The sequence below is a fragment of the Echinops telfairi genome, unplaced genomic scaffold (assembly GCF_000313985.2).
Source record: "Echinops telfairi isolate 266 unplaced genomic scaffold, ASM31398v2 ScPeMD7_7469;HRSCAF=8507_1, whole genome shotgun sequence".
NCBI lineage: Eukaryota > Metazoa > Chordata > Mammalia > Afrosoricida > Tenrecidae > Echinops > Echinops telfairi.
The window spans coordinates 28,997,588-29,003,640 of NW_022111373.1; the positions used below are offsets into that span (position 1 = coordinate 28,997,588).

The window sequence follows — 6,053 nt, forward strand, 5'->3', positions numbered from 1 at the left end:
TTAACTCATTGTAGTCAGTGTGTCAACCCATCTCCTTAATTGGTCTTCCTCTTCTTTTTGTCCCTCCCCCAAGCATCATGTCCCTCTCCAGGACCTGGTCCCTCCTGATAATACGTCCAGAATACATGGGGGGGAAAAAATCTCCCCTAAGGACCAACTGGCGGTACTTCTTCAAAGACAAATGTAGTTGTTCTTCCAGCAGTCTGCGGCGTATCTAATATTCTTCACAGTTCTTCTAAGGCACCGGCGCTGCTGTAGTTCACCTGACAAATCTTAAATGCAAAACCCCAAAATTTAGGGACGAGGATCTTCTTTTTGTGTTAAAAAGTTTTTTTCACTGAAGTGTTCATCCCCTTGCCCTTTTTTATGAACCTTCCAGGTCTTATTTGAAATTACACTAAAGCTCTTATAGCTTAAACTAACAGGCGGCCATTAAAAATATGTGGAATTTTCTTAATTGATAATGCATTTGTTACATTAAGATGTCATCCTTGAAGAAGGTGAGTGATGGGTACAGGGGAACACCCAGTAGTATTTTTGTAACTGCTTGTGAGTTTACCTTTCAAAATAAAAATGAAAATTTTAAGTGTATATGGGAACATGGAAGGCACCCAGAATTCACTGGAGGAAACTGAAGTGAAACTAAAAGATACATTGAGAATTTAGACTCAAAGCCAATTTTCCTTTCTCTTAACTCTCCCTGGCTAGTCAGTGCATTTGGTAGAGCTTTATGAAATCTTTAAGGAGTGGAGTAAAATAATTGCGAAAATCATCAATTATATAAATTGTATAACATGAAGATAACTTGATAGAATTTTAATGGATGTACACTCTGCCATTTGCATTTCAGCCACTGAGTGCACTTTAGAATATCCACAAATTCTTGGCTGCAGAACCTACTGTAGACAATTATCTAATGATTAAATTGCAGAAATAGATGAGGGGGTAAAAAAAATTATGGGAAAATGGAGTAAAAATGGTAGATTTTTATCATAAACTTTGAATCCCCCTCATACAAATAAAACAGTTTTTCAGGTGATAACTTTTATACTGTTGATACTTATTTTACTATTACATTAGGGGACATTTAGATTATTTCTAATTTACCATTGTATCTATCACATTATTCACAAAATGTAAGTATATATATTCCTATGTGTGTGTGATATTAAAAGTACCTATTTCCCCATGTCCACTGCCAGTACTAAACATCCACTCTGGATTTGGGGAAAGTGATACTCCCTTGTTGACAACATGCAGGAAACACATTCTGCTAAGTTTGGGGCTTTATTTGTACTGTGTGAACGAATGCTCTATGTATGCCTGGAGGATTCGTTTCAGAAAATTTCTCTTTAGTACAATAGTACTTAGAACAATAGCCTTCAAAATGTGGTCTGAAGAAAAGGACCACTGAGAATTTGTAAGCAAGACATGCATGCTTTCTAATCCTGTATTCATTAGAATGTGTGTCAGAGCAAAACTTCTCCAAAGGGTTTTCAGTGATTTTCAAAGTAGGTCACCAGATTTTTCTTCCACGCTGCCTCTAGGTGGATTTGAACTTCCAATCTTTTGAATAACAACTGAGTGTACTAACTGCTTCACCACCCAGGGACTCTAAGAGGGGGGGGTTAGGGAGCTATCCAAATTATTATAACCCAGAATAAAGATCAATATTTTATTATAAATAAATCATTTTATTGGGGGCTCTTACAGCTCATATAACAACCCATACATAAATTATATCAAGAACATTTGTACATATGTTGCCTTCATCATTTCCAAAATATTTTCTTTCTGTTTGAGCCCTTTATATCAGCTCCTCTTTTTCCCCTTCCTCCCATCCTCATGGCCCCCTGATAAATTATAAATTATTATTTTCGTATCTTAAACCACCCACTGTCTCCCTTTGTCCACATTATTGTTGTTCATCCTCCTTGTGGGCAGAGGGGGACGGAATTGTGTGTCATTGTAGTCGGTTCCCAATCAAGAATTTTTATAGAAATAAAATATATTCAGAACTCAACAAGGTAAACTTATTCAAGACCAGCAAGGTAAAGTCATTAAAAAAAACAAAAAGAAGAATTTAGTCAGTAGCAAAAGAAAAATTCAAAACCCAAATCAGTTGCCATCAAATCAATTTAGATTCATAGTGACCCTTTGTATTTCAAAGTGGAACTGCATTCCATTTTTCAATGACTGACCTTTTCTAAAAAGTTTTATTGGCATATAATTCACATATATAATTTAATAGATCAATCATATTAAGAGTAGCACAGTCATCACTACAATACATTTTAGGACATTTTCTTTCTTGTACTGATTGTTCTAGTTCCCATTTCCATACCAACTTCTGCCATTAATCCAGTTACTATCTCTATAGATGTACCTATCCAAGATTTCATATGCCGAGAAAAAACATACAAAAATAATATAGTAAACAAAATTCTCAATCAAAAAGCAGAAAATATTAAAAACTAGAACAAATTTTAAATGGGCTAAAAGAAATATCAAATGGTAAGATTTTAAATTTTAACCCAACCCATCTGCAATAATCCACTGTCCAGTGCACTCTGCATGATCGCACGCCTATTCACATCGCTGAGACCATGGTCTTTTGCAAGTAGATCGCCAAGTCTTTTCTGAAGCCCTGGGTGGCATCTGACTAGGAATAACCCAGAATTTGGACAAAGACATAAAAGCAGTCATCATGTATTTCATAAGTTCAAAAATCTAAACTAATGATTGTCCCAAATCAAACTCTGGAGAGATGGAGAGGAGCCTGTGGGAGGTGAAATGCACACTGCAGAAGAGAAGGTAAGAGCACACAACCACTGGAGCTACGTTGGAAAGCAATGGGATCGCCGCCTTGGTGTTAACTCCCAACTCATGCCATCTTCATGTAGAGCAGAACAAAACGTTGCCCGATCCTGCACTGTCCTCATGATCGCCAGCATCCCCACTCGAGTCATCAGTGCAATTGTTTAAAAAACAATAGAAACAAAGGCTACCATCCTGGATTAAGTGCACACCAAAAGTTGCACCTTTTTGAGTGGTGTTCTGAAAGAATTCCTGCTAGTGCAGTGGGTAAAGCACCCAGCTACTAACCTGAAGAGTCAGTAATTTGAACACTTCGGATGATGCTTCTGTCAAGAGCATAGCTTTGGGAACCCTATGGGGCAGTGTGTTAGTCCGAGTAGACTAGAGAAACAAATCCAGGAAGGCTCATATATGTATAGGAAAGAGCTTTATATCACAGAGTAATCGTATATTAAGCAAAAATCCCGGCACAATCCAGATCAAGTCCATAAATTCAGTATTAGCCCGTAAGTCCAATATTAGCCCATATGTTCGATAGTAGTCAATAAATTCTTCTACAGACTTACGCAGCCACATGCAATGATGCCTAATGCAGGAAGATCACAGGCCAGTGAGTGGAAAGTCCTGTGGGTCCAATGGCCGTAGAAGTATCCCCAGGGGTATGGCTGCGTCAGCGAAGCACCATCGGGCTTGTCCACAGAGTGTGTCCTGCCTCCAGGGAGGAAAACGGGAGTTCCTGGAATCCTCAGAAAGCCACGCCCACACAGGCATCATTGGCTATGACCTCACTGGCAAGCTAGACTCCACCCTTCGCTCAAGTTGACAAGAGATTATGTAACTGCCACAGCTAGTTCTACTCTACTCTATAAGGTTGCTATGAGTTGGAATAAGCTGGACATTTTTTGTTTGTTTTTACATTAAATAAAGGTCCCTTCTAACATGATGACTTCAGGCTGATGAATGCACTGTTTCATAAATAATGGTCAGAAGATCTTAAAGGGACAATTAAGTTTCTAGCAAAGTTATTTTTCCTAAGTGATTCAATAGAATTATGTAGTTTATAGATTCAGAAAAATGAAACTAGCAGCTCTTGGCCCTTGACTTTCTATTCCATCTCCGCCTTTGCTGAGCCAAGCTATATCCAACACTAGAGAAGAAGGTTGCTTTCATTGGGGAGGGCGGGGGGAAATAGGTTGCTCAATGTTAGCTATTGAAAACATTTATGTAGTATATTGAAAACATCCTTCATAGATGAAACCTGAAAAGACAATATTTCTAAATGTTAGACCTATTGATATGTAAATGGACAAAATTGTTTCAAGAAACACTGCTTCACTCTTTTAAAAAAGTGTAATATGAACTTGGGGATAGGAAAGGTTTTACAGAATGATAAAGCCCAAACCAGATTATTTCAACAAAATGTCTCATTTCCACAACAGCTGTGTACTACCATCACCTCTAACTGAGCTCATGAAAACCAAATCAAACTCACTGCTCTGGAGCCCACGCTGATTGGTGAACCCTTGGGTTTCCGAGCCTGTAACTGCTTTCGAGAGAAGACAGCCCAGTCTCTCTCCGTGGAGATGCTGGTGGGTCGAACTGCCAGCCATGCAGATCACAGCCCAACGCATAACTGCTACACCACCAGGGCCCCTTCATGGAGGACATAAGGCGCTTTAATGTATTAAAATGTGATTTTATGTAAGTCATTGCAGATTACAAACTGGGTTATACTGTTGAATGTTTAATACAGTGTTTACAGAGAGCACAATATTTCTATGTATAATAACTTAATGGAACTTATCCGTTACATGTTAATAATCTCTATTGCATGTATCTGCAATATGTTTTTGCCCAGAGTTCTATGTATTGTAGTTTGGAGGAGAGAGCAGGTGGGGCATCAATGAAAATGTTTGTGTTAAAAACAAATGCCTGACCCTCCAGTTCTCTTTTATTTTGTAGTATTGCATCTCCCTAGTATCGTTTCACTAGTAGGGTCTCTGGTGACCCATCTCCATGACAGCTAATAATGTTGTTTAATGAGAGGGCAGAAATTGTCAACTGAGGAAATTTATAAACCTGGATTTAAGCTTCAGGAAACCTAAGACTTTGCCCTTTAAAGTGGGGGATTTCACTTTTTCCTATCGCAGGCTGCGTGGACTCGGCGCATGGGTCTCGGGGACCGGAAAACAGAGTGGATCATCGGCCCGGGAGACTGGGTCCAGTGCGCCACAAAATACACACAGAGTGATGCCTTAAGCGCTATGGGCAGCATTCGGATTACCTTGAGAAACAAGGTAAGTCGAGAGGCTCGTGAATGTTCAAAGAAGGCCCCCCAAAAATATGATTGGTCTGCAGGCCAAGGTCTGCCGTGAGCAGTGTCGTGCTGAGGAAACAAATGGAATGCACTATCAAGATGCATGAAAAGAGAGCCCCCACACAAAAGCACGATGCAGATACCCACAAGGCGCGGTGCCTGGACGGAGGGGGACAGTCCGGAGCTCAAGTACTCTCCACTATGATTCAACGGAAAGAAATGGGAAAATGGGAAGTCCCTCTGCCCAAAGCCCGTGCCCGGGGGGAAACTAGAGTTCTAAAAGCTATTCGAATAGGAAAGAGAGAAAAGAAGGCAGGGGAAAGGCTGGTTACCAAGTCTGCTTTGTTGGGGACGCCACTCCATGGAAACCCCCAAAGTCCCAACGAGCCATCACGACAAGGGGCTTCCATTTCGAGAAGGCACATGTCACGCACCCTGGCCTGAAAGCCACCTTTGACTTACCAATGGTGGAGTAAAGCAGAGCCCCTCGTCCCCACTGTACATGTCGGGCATTATTACCAAAGGTACCGTTGTCACTGAAGGGAGTGTGAGCGAGCGATCTGGGGCTGGTGACACAAGGGGTCAAGGAGATGTGGGGGAAATATGCCCAGGGCACCAAACAAAAGGGTGCCTAAAGGCCGTCGGACTCGTGAGCGGGTAGTTTTATACCAGGAACGCCCTTGGTTTGTGAAGATGGCAAATGAATCAGGAAACCCAGCGTTAGGACCCTGTGTTTCTGAGCCCCACCCAACACTACATGTCTGACAGCAGCAAGAGAACTATTTATAAAAAAGCAGAAACAAAACATTAAAATGGCCCAGTTGGGGGGTGGGGGAAAGGGGGGTGGGATTTCAATACTAGGTGACTGGGATTTCAATACCAGATACAATGGTAAAATTCACCTGCAAGTATCACTTTT

At 40.8% G+C, this 6,053-nt stretch overlaps 1 pseudogene; it reads left to right on the plus strand.

Moving 5' to 3' along the window:
• The first annotated feature begins 4,985 nt into the window (after nt 1–4,985).
• LOC101658036 lies at nt 4,986–5,769 on the plus strand (annotated as a pseudogene).
• Nucleotides 5,770–6,053: the final 284 nt, after the last annotated feature.